The following is a 17,938-nucleotide window of genomic DNA, read 5'->3' as shown; positions in this document are numbered from 1 at the left end:
TCTTTTTTGTTATTTTCCACCTCTGGTTTTTCTCTGAGTGTTCATCTTTTTGTTGTTTTCTGTCTCTTGGGGAGATTAAGCGTTGGAACTCGAACTCTCTTTTTGGTTGGAGAGAGCTGTGGCGTTTCCCTACTGCCCGTCGCCATCTTGGTCCCCCCTTATACATAAGCTTAAAAATGTTGCTTCCCCCCTGTTTTTCCTTTTTTGTTTTTCTTTTTCATGGTCATGGGCCTGGGCACTGTCCCTAAGCTCTTAAGATCAAGGCTAGCACTTTACCACTTGAGCCACAGGGCCACTTCAGTTTTTCTGGCTGTTAATTGGAGGTAAGAGTGTCACAGATTTCCTGCTAAGGCTAGCTTTGAACTACCATACTCAGATCTTAGCTCCTGAGTAGCTAGGATTACAGACATCAGCTACTGGCTCCCAGCTAAAATGTTACTTATTTTAAGTTCTGTGATTTAGTTGAGGGAGTAGCATGAGTGTGTAGAAAGGTAACTTACAAATAATCTCCAAATAATTTCAGAGTTTCATTTTCATAATACTTATTGCAATGATTAATAACAGAAGCTCACAAAGTAACAGAATGATCCTTCATTTTCCCCTTCCTATAGGTATTATTGGAAGAAAATGAGTGAGATCCAAGTCTAAGACAATATGTACTTGAAATTATAAAAAATTATTTTGATGACACATAAACAACCAGATTACACAACATCATTTTCATTTTTTAAAGAAAGGAATGTCATACAGGTATATTTATTGGCAGGTTTTTTCATCTGAAAAACAAAGAAAAAAGTATCATAAAAAAGCTGATGGGAATCAGCAGCTATGTAAGTGTGATTGGAGAGTTTAAGACATGAATTTATTCAGGTAAAATAATTATTTGGGAAAGGTATCTGTTCACTGAGTTTATTCATCATTAATTTTATTCATGTATCACTTAATATATAAACACATACATGTGTGTGTGTGTGTGTGTGTGTGTGTGTGTGTGTGTGTGTGTGTGTGTGTGTGTATCAGCAGTATCCGTCCAGTGAACTGTTTGGTTAGGTAATTTCATGTTAAGTTCATCAAAAAGATGGACTTCCATAAACTTTAACAACCCTGCAACACCACTGCACATGCAAACTTAAGGGTTCACCATTGTAAGCCAGACCTGTGTTTTACCAAAGCATATACAAAGCGTATATAGTGTGTTATTTTTTCATTTAGGCTTGACACAAAATGTGTTTGTCCCTAGAAATAAATGATGGTATTATAACTACAATAATTTATTGTAAATCTTTACATTGAACACATGTTCAACATGAGTTGTTCGTTCTTTCTTTTTCATATTTTAATTTTAGGAAGTTGATTTGAGTTTTGATGTTGTGTTTGCCAGACAGGTACTCCACCACTGGAGTCACTACACCAATCCTTTTTGTTTAAGTTACTTTACTCATAGATTAGCAATTTTTGCACCTAGCCTAAAAAGCAGGGATCATAATTGCATTCCAATATCCCTACCTAGTAGGTGGATATGGGTGATACTTTCCTTCCTAGAATGTCTCAGAAGTGTGATCTTCTCAAATTCTACCACTTTAGTTAATAGTGTGTGATCCAGTTCTGCCTATCTGTAGAAGACAGAAATAAATGATTACCGGTAATTTGAGTTAATCATTGGCTAATATAGGTGATTTGATATTAAAATGTAGGGTAAGTTTAAAAGTATAATCACAGTAGTCATATTTTGCTAAGTAAATTTTGTTTCACATTAAAAACACATCTTAACCAGAATTAATGACTTATTTTGCTGTCTGTCAACTGGTATGTCATTTGGGAAACCTCATGTCTTCCATGCATGATAAAGGACTTTGAATGATCTGATGTACTGGCTCACATCTATAATCATGGTTAGCAATCAGAAATAAATAGATCACAATTTGAACATAGCCTAACCAAAAATTTAGGAAGTCCCAGCCTCAACAAACTAGTGAATCATGTTGAATCATGCCATTAATCTCAGTATCACAAGAGGCTAGGTTTCTGCCCAGTACCTGAGTCACTTAGGTAACTGGTTCACTTCGAGGCAGTCACCTCTTCTGATGCAGAAACTGGGCTAAGATTTAGCCAAAAGGAGGGAGGAGTCTGCCCCACCTTCCCAGAGTGGACCTCACAGAATGCAGTGAAAACATGCTTGCTTTCCTCCTCCAAATAGCTTGAGATGGCATGCTGCTGAGTGTACATTATTTGATTCCAGTGATCTGTGGTAGAGATGTAAGGAAACATTAAACTAAATTTCATATTTGCCCATTGAGCTACTCTTCCCAGCTTGTGAGTTCAATTCAGCAAGTGTTCATTATTTGAGAGTTGAGAATACTGGGGTAGGGGAGAGAGGGAGGTTTAGTGAAGGAGAGGAGAGATTGGTAGAGAGAGGGAGAGAGGAGAGATGGGGAGAGAAAAGAAAGGAAGGAAGGAATGAACAAACGAACAAAGGAACAAAGAAGGAAGGAAAGAAAGAAAGAAGGAAGGAAGGAAGGAAGGAAGGAAGGAAGGAAGGAAGAAAGGAAGGAAGGAAGGAAGAAATGATTGAGAATGAATGGTTTGGAGTCAGGAATTACATGGCAGAGGTACTACTTGTATTTGGTATTAGGTCTGCCCCAGGCCATGCAGACCCTATGCAGACACCTCCCCACTTCTTTGCTAAGTTTCCACCCTTTATGTGTTACCTAGTTATCTGGGACTCCTGAAGGCAGCCACCTCACCCCTCCCCCCCATTAAGTCACAACCTGGTCAGCTACTGGTCACACTTTCCATCTGACCAGAGGAGAGTCCCAGGCCCCGAGGTCACATCCAGATCCAATGTGGTCAGACATTTCCCCAACCTGGGCATACCTCATCTGGTCTTTGGCTTAGATACGACTTGGCCCTAGGTTGGGTCACCAACACCCCCCCCCCCTTTTCTACATGCCTCTCCACCATGTATGGCATGGGCAGCAGTTCAGTAAATAAACTACTTTAGGGGCTGGGAAAGTGGCTCAGTGGTAGAGCACTTGCCTTGCATGCATGGGGCCCTGGGTTCGATTCCTCAGCACCAAATAAGCAAAAAGAAAAAAGCTGGAAGTGGCACTGTGGCTCAAGTGGTAGAGCTAATCTTGAGCTGAAGAGCTGAGGGACAGCGCCCAGGCCCAGAGTTCAGGCCCCACAACTGGACCAAAAATAAATCAATACATAAAAATAAACTAATTTACCTGACTGAATACCATGTGTTGTTTTCTTCATTGGCTACCTAATGAAACTTACCTAATTAATATACCTTACACTTCACAGTTTCTAGTTATGAATCCAAGGATATTTTTCTGACACATTTGAGTTCAGTATCTACAAAACATATGTACTAACTCATCATTTACCAGTATAAATCTGCCTGAAATCTTTTTTTTTCAATTTTTTAAATTGTGAAAATAACGTACAGAGAAGTTACAATTACATGAGCAAGATAATGAGTACATTTCTTATGAAACATTGTTGCCTCCTCCTTTGTTTCCCCTTCCCATCCCTTCCCATCTCCCACCTCCCACGCCAAAATTGTAAAGTTCGTTTTTTTTTTTTTTTTATTTTTTTTATTGTAGAGATACTATACAGAGGGTTACAGTTACATGAGTGAGGTAATGAGTACACTTCCACTTCCTCTTGAACATTGTTACCCCCTCCATTGTTTTCCCCCTACCATCCCCTCCCTCCCTCCCTTCCCCAGGGTTCTTTTTTTTTTTTTTGATCGTGATTAAGTGATTACTTAATTTCCGGAAATTCACAGTATTGTGGAATAATGATGCTCATTTAAAGTCACAAGTTCATTCTAACTTTCCTGGAGCAAATTGTCTATCACAGTCTGTAATATATAACGGTGCTCATATGTTATATACCATATATGTGATCAGCAGCATGGGGATATTTAGTAGTGGTTCAACCAGATGAGTGGGAGTTCTTTGTTTCTTAAGTCCTGTTAGTTTTGTCATATCACCTAACATTTTGGATTCATCATCCACTTATCAGGGAGACCATGTACTGTTTGTCTCTTCGTTCTTGGCTTACCTCGCTCAACATGATTCCTTCTAGCTCCATCCATTTCCCTGCAAATGCCATTATTTTGTCATTTCTTTTTTTTTTTTTTTTTTTCATTTATATTAATTTATTTTTTTTTATTTTTTTTTTAAATTTTTTTTATTGTAGAGATACTATACAGAGGGTTACAGTTACATGAGTGAGGTAATGAGTACATTTCCACTTCCTCTTGAACATTGTTACCCCCTCCATTGTTTTCCCCCTACCATCCCCTCCATCCCTCCCTTCACCAAGGTTCTTTTTTTTTTTTTTTTTTGATCGTGATTAAGTGATTACTTAATTTCCGGAAATTCACAGTATTGTGGAATAATGATGCTCATTTAAAGTCACAAGTTCATTCTAACTTTCCTGGAGCAAATTGTCTATCACAGTCTGTAATATATAACGGTGCTCATATGTTATATACCATATATGTGATCAGCAGCATGGGGATATTTAGTAGTGGTTCAACCAGATGAGTGGGAGTTCTTTGTTTCTTAAGTCCTGTTAGTTTTGTCATATCACCTAACATTTTGGATTCATCATCCACTTATCAGGGAGACCATGTACTGTTTGTCTCTTCGTTCTTGGCTTACCTCGCTCAACATGATTCCTTCTAGCTCCATCCATTTCCCTGCAAATGCCATTATTTTGTCATTTCTAATGGCTGCATAATATTCCATTGTGTATAGATACCACAATTTTTGGATCCATTCATCTGTGGTGGGGCATCTAGGTTGTTTCCATATCCTAGCTATTGCGAACAGTGCTGCAATAAACATGGAGGTGCACGTGTCCTTGTATATTGGTTCCTGTTGTTCAGGGTAGATGCCTAGAAGTGGTATGACTGGGTCGTAAGGGAGGTCAATCTTTAGCTTTCTAAGGACCCTCCAGACTGCTTTCCAAAGTGGTTGTATGAGTGTACATTCCCACCAGCAGTGTAATAGCGTTCCTCGTTCTCCACATCCCCTCCAGCATTTGTCGTTGGCTGATTTGTGGATGTGGGACATTCTGACTGGGGTAAGGTGGTATCTCAGGGTTGTCTTTATTTGCATTTCCTTCACCACCAGGGATGATGAACATTTCCTCATGTGTTTCTTTGCCATTTTTATTTCTTCATTTGAGAAGTCCCTCTTTAGTTCCCTTGCCCATTTAGTAATTGGTTTGTTGGGTTTGGGAGGGATTAGTTTCTTGAGTTCCCTGTATATACAGGATGTTAACCCCTTGTCTGATATATTGCTGGTAAATATTTTTTCCCAATTAGTTGGTTGTCTTTCTAGCTTGGTTGCGATAGCTTTATCTGTGCAGAAGCTTTTTATTTTAAGGTAGTCCCATTTGTCGAGTCTCTCTCCAATTTGTTGTGACCCTGGGACTCTGTTCAGGAAGTTCCTTCCTGTGCCTATTAGTTCAAGTGTCTCTCCTACTCTGTCCTGCAGTAGTTTCAGAGATTCAGGTTTAATGTTAAGGTCTTTAATCCATTTTGAGTTGATGTTGGTGCATGGTGATAGGCTGGGGTCCACTTTTAGTTTTCTGCATGTGGCTGCCCAGTTTTCCCAGCACCAGCGGTTGAAGAGGCTGTGTTTCTTCCATTGTATGTCTTTGGCTCCTTTGTCGAATATCAGCTGGCTGTAGGCCTGTGGATTTATTTCTGGATCTTCTATTCTGTTCCATTGGTCTTCGGGTCTGTTTTTGTGCCAGTACCATGCTGTCTTTGTTATTATAGCTCTGTAGTAGAGTTTGAAGTTCGGCATGGATAGCCCTCCCATATTGTCTTTATCCCCTAGAATTGTTTTGGCTATTCTAGGTCTTTTGTTGTTCCATATGAATTTTTGGACTGTTTTCTGTATTTCAGTGATGTACGTCATTGGGATTTTAATAGGAATTGCGTTGAATTTGTATATTAGTTTTGGAAGTATTACCATCTTTACTATATTAAGTCGGCCTATCCAGGAGCATGGGAGGTCTTTCCATTTCCTAGTGTCTTCTGCAATTTCTTTCTTTAACTTTTTATAGTTCTCATTAAATAGTTCTTTTACATCTTTGGTTAGGTTAATTCCTAAATATTTTATTTTTCGGGAGGTTATTGTGAATGGGGTTGCTCCCTTTATTTCCCTCTCTTCCTGTACATTATCAGTGTATAGGAAGGCAACTGATTTTTGTGGGTTTATTTTGTATCCTGCTATTTTGCCAAAGTGATTTATGATTTCTAAGAGTTTGGGGATGGAGTTTTTGGGATCGTGGAGGTATAGTATCATGTCGTCTGCAAAAAGGGATAGTTTAACTTCTTCTTTTCCTATGAGGATCCCTTTAATGTCTTTTTCTTGCCTTATTGCCCTGGCTAAGGGTTCTAGGACTATATTGAAGAGGAGTGGAGACAGTGGGCATCCTTGCCTTGTTCCTGATTTTAGGAGAATTGGTTGTAGCTTTTCCCCATTAAGTATAATATTGGCTATTGGTCTGTCATAAATGGCTTTTATTGTTTTTAGAAATGTTCCTTCTATTCCTATTTTCTCCAGAGCTTTTAGCATGAATGAATGTTGAATTTTGTCAAAGGCCTTTTCTGCATCTGTAGCGATAATCATGTGATTCTTGACCTTGGCTCTGTTGATATGTTGGATTACATTTATTGACTTACGTATGTTAAACCATCCCTGTGTCTCTGGGATGAAGCCTACCTGGTCATAGTGAATTATTTTTTTTATGTGTTTCTGGATTCTGTTAGCTAGAATCTTGTTAAGGATCTTTGCATCTGTGTTCATCAAGGAGATTGGCCTGTAATTCTCCTTTTTGGTTGGGTCTTTGCCTGGTTTGGGGATGAGTGTGATATTGGCTTCGTAGAATGAGTTTGGGATAGCTCCTTCCTTCTCTGTTTCTCTGAAGAGCTTGAGGAGTATGGGTATTAGTTCTTGTTTAAAGGTCTTATAGAATTCTGCTGTGAATCCATCTGGTCCTGGGCTTTTTTTTGTTGGAAGACTTTTGATAGCTTCCTGTATCTCATTATAGGATATTGGCTTATTTAATTGGTTAACTTCTTCTTTGCTCAGTTTGGGCAACTTGTATTTCTCTAAAAATGCATCCATTTCTGCCCGATTTTCTTCCTTTAGAGAGTATAGCTTTTGAAAGTAGTCTGTTAGAATTGTTTGGATATCTTGGGTACGTGTGGTGATGTTTCCCGTGGCATCCCTAATCCTATTAATATGGGTTTCCTCTCTTCTTTTTTTAATTAATCTAGCCAATGGGCCATCAATTTTGTTTATTTTTTCAAAGAACCAGCTTTTTGTTTGGTTTATTTTGGTTATGGTTTTCTGATTTTCTAATTGGTTAATCTCTGCTTTTAATTTGGTTATCTGGCTTCTTCTAGTAGCTTTAGGTTCCATTTTTTCCTGTTTTTCTAGCTGTTTTAATTGCAACATGAGGTTATTTACTTGGTCTGTCTCCATTCTCTTGATGTGGGCACTGAGGGCAATAAATTTGCCCCTCAGGACTGCTTTTGCTGTGTCCCACAAGTTTCTTTGTGAGGTGTTTTCATTTTCATTGAGTTGTAGGAAGTGCTTTATTTCTTCTCTGATCTCTTCTGTTATCCAGGCATTGTTAAGGAGTGTGCTGTTCAATTTCCATGTATTGGAGAAATTTCTGCGGTATGCTTTGTTATTGAGAGCTAGCTTGATTCCACTGTGGTCAGATAGGATACAGGGGATTATGTCGATCCCTTTGTATTTGCTTAAGTTCCTTGCATGAACTATGATATGGTCTATTTTGGAGAAAGTTCCGTGAGCTGCTGAGAAGAATGTGTACTGTGTTGTTTTAGGGTGAAATACTCGGTAGATGTCAGTTAATTCCGCTTGAAGTATGGCCTCTCTTAATTCGGTAGCTTCTTTGCCAATCCTCTGGTTGGTAGACCTGTCCTTTGGTGAGAGTGGTGTGTTAAAGTCTCCTAGTATTATCGTATTGGGATCTATTTTATTCTGTAAGTTTGAGAGCATTTGTTTGACATATCTGGGTGCACCAATATTTGGGGCATATAAGTTGATGATGGTTATATCCTCCTCTTGGATTGTTCCCTTTATTAATATGTAGTGTCCGTCCTTGTCTTTCTGTACTGATTTTAATGAAAAGTTTATTTTGTCAGATATCAGGATAGCTACACCTGCTTTCTTACTGGGGGCGTTTGATTGGTAGATCCTTTTCCACCCCTTCACTCTGAGTTTGTTTGTATGTTTGGCTGAGAGGTGGGTCTCCTGAAGGCAACAGATGGATGGGTCTTGTTTTCTTATCCAGTCCTCAGTTCGTTTTCTTTGAATTGGCGAATTCAGCCCATTTATATTAAGAGAAAGTATAGAGAGATGCATTGTTGTCCCTGCCATTCCGTTTTCCTAAGTTTTTCTTTTTTCCTTTCCTCCTGTGCTTGCTCAGTTAGACTTTGAGTAATGCCTGTTTGGGGCAGGCCCCAGTTCCTGGCTGCTTTCTTCAGGTTGTGTCCCCCCTCTTAGAATTCTTTGTAATGCTGGCTTAATGTTTATGTATTCATTTAGTTTTTCTTTGCTATTAAAAGTTTTCAGTTCTCCATCAAATGTGAATGCTAGCTTTGCCGGGTAGATCAGTCTGGGTTGGCAGTTATTGGCTCTCAGGGCTCGTATGGTGCTTTCCCAGGCTTTTCTTGCATTCATTGTTTGTGTGGAGAGATCTGCAGTAATTCTTATTTTTTTCCCATTGTAGTATAGCTCCTTCTTCATTTTTGCTGCATGCAGGATTGTTTCCTTATTATTCAGATCTATCATTTTTACTATAATGTGTCTAGAAGTGTTTCTCCTGGGGTCTTGCTTGTTGGGTGTTCGATAAGCTTTTGTGATGTAGTTAAGATGGTCGTTTTTGAGGTGGGGAAAATTTTCATTGATTATCTTGTTAAATAGGTGTTGCATTCCCTTGCTCTGGAATTCCTCACCTTCGTCCACTCCAATTATGCGAAGGTTAAATTTTTTAGCATTATCTGCTTGCTCTTGAATATCCCTTTGGTTTAATTTGAGTGATTTTTCCATATCTGTCACTTTTTGGTCCAGTTGGTGTATTCTGTCTTCTGTATCTGACACTCGACCTTCCATTTCATTCACTCTGTTGACAGTGGCTTCTATTGTGGTTTGCATGGAGGAAATGGATCCCTTTATGGATTCAATGTTGGTTCTCAGAGTACTGATCTCACCTCTCAATGAGGTATGCATTACCTCTAATTTGGCGTTTCTCTCACTTCTTATTGAGGTTTGTGCAGCTTCTATTTTTGCATGCATCTCTTGTTTGATACCCTGTATCTCTTTGGATAGTTCATCCTTGTGCTCTTTCAATTTCTGATAAATTTCTCGCTTTATTTCTTGAGTCATTGCCTCCAGCAACCCTTGGAAGTAGCCTTTGTCTTCCATTCCTGCTTTGCTCCCACTGGGGCTCTCCCCTGTGTGGCTGCTGGCTTTTGAGGTGAGCTTGCTGTCCTGGGTGGTAGTAAACCTTGTGATTTTTCTCTGTGATTTTCGCATGGAGGTTCAGGAGACTGCTCTTCAATTTTGTTTTGGTGTGTCTGTCTTTGCTTGGTTGCTGATTCTGTATTGGTAGAGAGAGTCTGTGCCTGATCTGGGTTCTGTTGGGAGCCTATTTCCAGCTGCTATTCTGACTTACTTAGGATTCTCAGCTCTCTGCTGTAGATTGCTGACAGTTCCCGCCTTTGGAAGGGTTGAGCAGCCTAGACTGCTTGTGTTTGCTCCTACGGGTGCTCTTGTGAAGAACAGATGCTCTGGATGCACTCTCCCAAATGCTGGAGTCTGCTATGGGCTCCTGATGTGTTTTTGTTTATTTGTTTTGGGCTGGTTGTGGGCTTGAACTCTAGGTTTGGGTGCTGTCCCTCAGCTTTTCAGCTCAGGGCTGGCACCCTACCGTTTGAGCCACAGCACCACTTCTGACCCTTTTTGCTTTTGTGATGCTGAGGAATCAGATCCAGGGCCTCATACATCCAAGACTATCACTCTATTGCTGAGCCGCCTTAACAGTCTGAGCTCCTGCTTACTATCAGGTCCTGGCAGCCTGTGTTGCCCAATTCCCAGTCTAGGGTATATGGGTGGAGTTTTGGTGGGGTTTGGGCTTCTCTTGTCCTGGGCCTCCAGGTCTTTTGTTGTCACAGGCGTGCTTCCCGGGGGAGTGTTGTTTCCTGGTTTTCTCCCCTCTGTTGAGGCGTATGCTCAGCTTTTTACTTCAGTTGGGAGGAGTTGGTTGTGTTGTTCAGGTGCCGGATCCCCGGGCTTGGTTCCGGCCCCAGCCTGGAGCGCGCTTGTTAGGCCTGTGCTGATGTGTATACCCCCTAGGTTATACAGCCTGGGGGACACAGTTCAAATTTCTTCTACTGTTGGTAGTCTTGACCCAGGGGCGCTGTTCCTGGCTTGGGCATTTAAGCTCCCTTCCAGGGGTGCTCTTGCTCTAGCCTGGCCAGCTGAGTGTGCTCCACAGGCTGGTGGAGCTCTCAAACAGTTCCCAGTTTTAGTGGGTCCTGTGGTCCGGGTGCTGGTGTAGGGAGTCTAGGTCAGGGTCTGGGGATTCCCTCCAGCTCTGGTCTCCCTTGAGGGATACACTTCCCCTGTGGGGTACTCACCCTGGAGCTGGTTGTTTCTGTGTGGTGTAGGTCGTCAGTTGTTGTTGCAATCCGGGCTGGGTTGGGCGGTGGTGGCTCTGTGTGATTCTTTTCTGTCTCTGCCTCTGTCGAAGCTGTTGGGTCAAGAGTGTCCACGCTCAGGCAGCTTCTTCTCGGTACCTCTGGGGCCCAAGTGACCCCGCCGGGTTGTTGCGATCGTGATCGGGCGGGCGGGTGGTCTGCAGACAGGACCCTTTGTCGCGCCGAGCCGCTTTGGCGGGATGGAACCTCTCTGCTCGGGTGGAGAGTGCTGGATCGTTGCGATCGCGATCCGGCGGGCCGGGTGGTCTGCCGCAGGTCCTTTTGTCACTCTGCTGATGCCGAGCGACTTTGGCGGGATGGAGCCTCTCTGCTCGGGTGGAGAGTGAGGGGTGGGGGTGGGATCCTCGTGGAGACTCCCGGCTGGTAGGTTTCTCTGTTCCTGGTGATCTGCTGTTCTGCAAACCAGTACCAGATGTTCTGAAAGTGGCCCCCTGTGTCTCTGCTGTTTCTCTGGGGCTCCCACAGCCCCTGCCGGGCCGGCTGGCCGGCGGCTTGGCGCGCTGCCGCCCGGCCAGTAAAGGTTGGGGGAGGGGTCTTCGCTTTTCTCTGTTTTGAAATTCTTTTCCTCTTTCTTTTTTGTTATTCTCTGCCTCTGGTTTTTCTCTGAGTGTTCGTCTTTTTGTTGTTGTCGGTCTCTTGGGGAGATTAAGCGTTGGAACTCGAACTCTCTTTTTGGTTGGAGAGAGCTGTGGCGTTTCCCTACTGCCCCATCGCCATCTTGGTCCCCCCTCTCTAAAGTTCGTTTTTTGACATAATGTGTTGTACATCTCATTGTTGCAATGAGTCCACCTGTATCCTTATATGAAGAATTTGTATTTTCCCTTTCCCTCTACAAAGTGTACCAACATCTGAATCTTTAATAGCAGCATAATTAACCTTAAAGTTTATTTTGTTTGGTTTGCTTTCTTTTCTTTTTTTGCTTAAAGTAATCAAAGATTTGCTGGGCCAATCTGAAAAAATCTCTGCCTTCATACTTTCTAATCACCCTGGGCTATGTGATACCTGCTCAGATGATGGGACTTTGAAATTCTGGAAAGCAGATGCACATCATAAGGCCCTATGGCTTTGGAATTTCCCACATTCTTTTTTAAATGTAATTGTTACTCAGGTGTGTACAGTGAGTTTACCATTTCACAAAACATGTAATGTGTACATTTTTCTTGTAGGCAATGCTATCCTTTCCTTAGCTTTCTCCCAGTTTCTGTTTTTTTGTTGTTGTTTTTGATTGTTTTTGTTTTTGTGCCTGACTTGCAGCTTGAACTCAGAATTGGGTGCTGCCCTTGAGGTTTTGTAATCAAGGCTACTCTACCTCTGGAGCCCCGGTTCCCTTTATGGATTTTTGATTGTTAATTGGAGAGAAGGGTCTTACAGATTTTCTCACTGGAGCTGGCTTTGAACTGTGATCATCAGCCTCCTGAGTAGCTCGGATTATAGGCCTGAATTCCCAGTGTCCAGCTACTGAAGTGTTGGTTGCATGCTTCCCTGGTTGTGTTACAATTTTCCTCGACTCTTGCACTAATACTGAATATTGCCTGGCTCAAATCTGAACTGGTGGAAATGCTTGTATTTTGAGGAAGGCAGGAATAGGAAACTATAGGCTATAGGGACATATACGCTAATCAAATTATTTGGAACATGGCATAAAGACAAGTAAGTTTACTGCCAGTTGACTTTGTCCTGTCTTTACTGTTAATTCTGCATGGCCTGTGAATGAAGTCAGACATACCCAAATGGCCACTGGCAGAAAGAAGTTCACTCGTCCTGTTCTAAAAACAAAACAAAAAACAACCAAAAAGTACTACGTATGAGTGTAGCAATGTCCTCCAATTAGAGACCAGTCTGCCCTAGTTTATGAAAAAAATGTCTTTTATTCAAGTGCTGCTACTTTTTCTAACTACAAATATAATTAAATCTGCAGTAGTCTGTAGAATTGTATACCACAGCTTTCATTTTAGTTCACAAGAAATTCAGACATTAGATGCTGGCAAAATTGATTAACTACTTGTAGAAAACTAAAGCTAGATCCTTATATATCACCCTGCACCAGAATCAATTCCAAATGGATCAAAGACGTCAGAGTCAAAGCAAACACTCTGAAAACATTACAGGATGGAATAGGAGAAACTCTAGGTCTCCTTGGCACAGTTCAAAATTTTCTTAATAGAGACCTGGAAACACAACAAATCAAAGAAAGGTTGGACAATTGGGATTGCATGAAATTGGAGAGCTTCTGCATGGCAAAGGATTTAGCTAGTAAGATCAATAGAAAGCCCACGGGTTGGGAGATCTTCACTAGCCATACAACAAACAAGGGTCTCATATCTAAAATATACCTGGAACTCAAAAAATTAAATCCCCCAACAACAGATCCTCAAAGAAACAAGTGCCTCATAAATAAGTGGGCTAAAGACTTAAAGAGAAACTTCTCTGAAGAGGAAAGAAGCATGGCCAATAGACACATGAAGAAATGCTCAACCTCCCTAGCCAAAAAAGAAATGCAAATTCAAACAACATTGAGACACCACCTCACCCCAGTTAGAATGGCAAAAATCAAGAACTCTAAATAACAACAGATGCTGGAGGGAATGTGGAGAGAAGGGAACCTTACTGCATTGTTGGTGGGAGTGTAAACTTGTTCAACCACTTTGGAAAGTAGTATGGAGGTTCCTCAAAAGACTCCACATAGAGCTCCCCTATGACCCAGCAATCCCACTTTTGGGCATTTACCCAAATGTTTACAAACAAGATCACACTAAAGCTACCAGTACGACAATTTATTGCAGCATTATTTACCATGGTTAAGATATGGAACCAACCCAGATGCCCCTCAATAGATGAATGGATCAAGAAAGTGTGGTATATATACACAATGGAATTCTTTGCCTCCATCAGAAAGAATGACATTGCCCCATTTGTTAGGAAATGGAAAGACTTAGAAAAAAATTATATTAAGTGAAGTAAGCCAGGCCCAAAGAAATATAGGTCCCATGTTTTCCCTTTTTTGCAGTAACTAGTATATGTTTGAGTCAAGCAGAAAAGGTCAGATAATTTGATGTTAGGGAAATGAACCCTAAGATATGTATTCAAATGTTTTTTTTCTTTCATGCGATTTTTTCTAACACATTTATTTATAAGATTATTTCTTTGTTGCTTTGCATGTCCCTCCCCCACGGCTTTACCCCTGCTTTCACTGTATTTGATGTTGGTAAAATTTGTATAGGGGAAGGGCAAAAACAAATCGTTTAAATAGGGATACAGGTGGACCCATTGCAACAATGATATATACAAGTTGTTATGTCGAAAATGAACTTTATAACTTTGGTTGGGGGGAGGATTAGGTGGGAGGATTGAGGGAGGATGGGAAGGGATGGTAAGGGGAAACAGAGGAGGCTACAATGCTTGATACGAAATGTTCTCATTATCTTGCCCATGTAGTTGTAACCCCTCTGTACTGTATTTTCACAATAAAAAAATTCAGACATTAAAATGCTTTTTTTTGTCAGTTGTGGGGCTTGAACTCAGGACCTGGACACTGTCTCTGAGATTCTGAGCTCAAGTTAGTTAGCACTCTATCAATTGAGCCACAAAGCCACATTTGCTTTTTCAGTAATTAATTGGAGATTAGAGTCTTATAGGGACTTTTCTTCCTGGGCTGTCTTTAAACTGTGATCCTCATATCTCAGAATCATGAGTAGCTGGGATTACAGGCATGAGACACTGGCTCCTGGCTTCAAATAGTCATTTTTAAAATGATGAACTGCTTGGTGCCTCTGGCTCACATATATAATCCTAGCTATAGGTAGGATTACAGGTATAAGAAACAAGAACTACGTGTGTTGTTTATGATGGTTTGTATTAGCATGTTTTAATACTGTTTGTTTCTTATACTACATTGCTCTTATTTTTATTTTCACCTAGGTGGGGGTTATAGGTGCTGCCAGTGTTGAACCTTCTTTGGTTGAGATGGAGCCATATGGAAGTTCTTGCCTAGTATGGCATGAAATTGAAGTCCTCCTGCTCTCAGCTCCCCATGGACATGAGATGATAGATGTATTCCATTACGCATAGCTAGGTTTTGGGAGCATTGAAGGTAAAACTACACTGGTCTGAAACTGATGTCCCAAATAGCTAGCTTTACAGGCAAAACCTTGTATTCCGTTTCACTTTGAAGAATTGTAGGTACATACTTAGAGAGTACAATGATAGCACACTACATGTTTAATATATTAAATAGTCAATATAATTAGCAGGTTTATCTCCTAAAACATTGAAGCTAATGAATTTGGTAACCTGACTCTGCTAGTTATTTTGGAATATACCATAAACATGAATAAACTGATAATGTGCAGTAGAAGATTGGAAGTTGATAGAGATCGAGACAAATTAGACTATATTTAGTAAATATATATTTATCTATTGCTGCTCTGAAGAACATTATCATATATTCACGATGACAATACCACCACATATCCATCATGACAATAATTTTCCTGCAGTGTAGAATGTTCCATTTCATAATCTGCCATCGTTTATCTTTTTTACATTCTCCTAATAAGTATGAATGTTTTCCAGTTTATTATAATGTTTTGAAATTATTATATGATGGATTAAAAAATTTGGAGAGTCTACTGAAATTATCTCATTTTGTCTGGTTTTGTGATGCTAAATCATTAAGAACACAGATTCCTGAAAGTTATGCTAGCAGACTATATCACTAAATTGTATTCTAAGTATATCTTATTATTGTATTTTGATATAGGTTTTTACTGTTGCTGTTTTATGATATAGAATGTTATGAAGCTGGACTGAAACTTGCAACCCCACTGCCGCCAGTAACAGTTTTATCACCAGGTTCTGGAGGCTCATAATTAGAACTCTAGCTAATCAGGAGGTTGAGACCTGAGATTTAGTTCAGACAGCCTGAGCAGGAAATTTTATGAGTCTCTCCTCTCCAGTTCACTACAGAAAACTTGCAGTGGAACTGTGGCACAATTGTTAGAGCACTACACTCAAGGGAATGATGCTCGGGAATGTCATATAGCCCTTGAGTTCAAGTCCTAAAACACACATATGCACAAACACACATTCACATACATTCACACACCCTCCCACACACATGTACACACACAGATTCGCAGGCAATGTTATATCTTAAATTCTTATCCGGAGATTAGACAACAGCCCACTTATTTGTGAAAGTTTTTCCTGATTATTTTGAATGAGGAGGATAGTTCGTGGGACACAGATGACAAGACTTTAGTGAGGAATACTTTATAAACGACTAGCTTATAAAAAGGACAGGAAAATAGCTTTTATCTTTAAATCTTACATTCCTTCAACTATTGTATTTTGAATTATGAGAAGACAATGCAGCACCTCTTCCCTTCTCCCCCTCACCTCTGTCATAAGATATGAGAAAATTATCAAGAATAGTCTTTTATCTTACAAGAATGAACACCCATAAAAATGTCTGACTATAGGTGTAAGGTTTGTTTTTCAATACTTGTACGATTTTCCACATGACAGCACACACGGGCTTCAAGAGCAAACAGAAGATTAGGAAATAAAAACCTAACAATGTCCTAAGAAGTAGATGTCAAAAATACATCCAAGAATCAAATGGCAGGCTGAGAAGGCCCTGAGAGGCAAAATGATTTGTGAAGGATGAAAGGAATAGTGACAAATAAGGCATGGGTCTGACCTAGGAAGGGTTCCTTGTGGCTGAGATCATGCTGGCTTGTAGGCCTAGCTGAGGATGTTTGGATTTGATCATGTCCACATGTGTACAGAGTGATGTTGGAGGGGAGATTTCAGCCTCCAGGTTGTCTTTGGAATGTTCTTATGTGAGCAAGCAACTCTGATCATTGGGCTCTGAGAGATGACACTGCCTCCCTTACAATGGAATAGAATATGGAACTCTGAGAGACAGGCAACTGTAACCGACAGTCAGCTCAAGCCAGCTCACGTGGCCTGTAGCTCGGGAACAAGAAAGATGTTCCTGTGTTGTTTTCAAAGTTCAAGAGACTCAGGTCTCAGGCATGAGTGGTATGAGTGCTGCACTCGATGATACAGACATTGGATCAGTGCCAAACCATGAATCCAATGTCTCAGGCCTTTTTATAAAATAAACCAAGGGAATCACAAGGCAACTCAGGCCAGGTGTAAGTATGACAGGAAACCTATTTAATCTCATCCTAGCCTACAGTACAACCTTCTTCTTGTGTGCTTTTATATGTGTATACTGAGAAAAATTTACTATGCACTTTTCAATCCACTCTGTTACTCACTTTGAAGTGTACTCCATTTTCCATGTTTCAAAGATCCACTCTTTTTACCACCTCAGTGTGACAATGAGTCAGCCCAAAACCTGAATGTGCCTTATAATATATGCAGCTTGGATTCAGGCTTGTTGTAAATGTTGGCAATGGACCTGTTCCCTGCCTACCAGAAAGGTGATTTCTTCTGTGTTGGAAACTTCCTCCACCACTATAGAGAATTGGGAACAATGGAGCAGTTGCTGGATATTCTGTTTAAAAAATGAGTGTTCTTCTTTCAAACCCAGGGCTGATGATACCCCCCCCCCCCCGGCAGATTATTGGAATACTTGATACTTCTCTGAAACTGTTTCACTGAGGTCTTATCACAGGAAATTGGCTTGAGACAAAGAAGTGCACTCCAAGTTAATTCTTTAGGACTGGGCTGCCAGAATATTTCATTTGCCTCAGGAGCTAGTGGAGCCTTAGCAGTTTGCTTGCTGAGAGACTAGGATTAAAGAAATGAGTCAGCCCCACCCAAAGTCCACCCTCACCTAGGAAATCACTATCTTGTAGGCCTTTGAGGGAATATAGAAAGAAGCAAGGATGCAACTTGAATTTGGGGCCTGAGTGCTGTCCCATTCCTAGCACTCTACCATTTGAGCCCCAGTTCCAGGTCTGGCCTTGGACTGGTTACTTGAAGATAAGTGTCTTTAGAATTTTACAAACTAGACTGGGTTCAAACTGTGATCCTCAGATCTCACCCTCCTGATTAGTAGGATTAGAGGCATGAGCCATTGTGCACTTATTTGGACAGATGCATATAAACATCCTCACAGAATTTCCTTGAAATTGTATAGACATACCTCCACTTTTTGTCTGTCATGTTTACATT

General features: G+C 40.7%; 1 long non-coding RNA gene across 1 annotated transcript in view; it reads right to left on the bottom strand.

Moving 5' to 3' along the window:
- Positions 1–754: 754 nt before the first annotated feature.
- Positions 755–17,938, bottom strand: part of LOC138818383 (uncharacterized) — a 29,136-nt gene continuing 11,952 nt past the window's right edge. Inside the window, exons 2-4 of the long non-coding RNA XR_011369095.1 lie at positions 2,037–2,243; positions 1,507–1,613; positions 755–776 (exon numbers count right to left, since the gene is read on the bottom strand). This is a non-coding gene — a long non-coding RNA (uncharacterized lncRNA). The remainder of the gene's footprint in view (positions 777–1,506; positions 1,614–2,036; positions 2,244–17,938) is intronic.

Source organism: Dipodomys merriami, unplaced genomic scaffold (genome assembly GCF_024711535.1).
Source record: "Dipodomys merriami isolate MVZ:Mamm:240054 unplaced genomic scaffold, mDipMer1.0.p SCAF_75, whole genome shotgun sequence".
Classification (NCBI taxonomy): Eukaryota; Metazoa; Chordata; class Mammalia; order Rodentia; family Heteromyidae; genus Dipodomys; species Dipodomys merriami.
The sequence above is the reverse complement of the archived record's forward strand: the minus strand, read 5'-3'. Positions and strand labels throughout refer to the sequence as shown.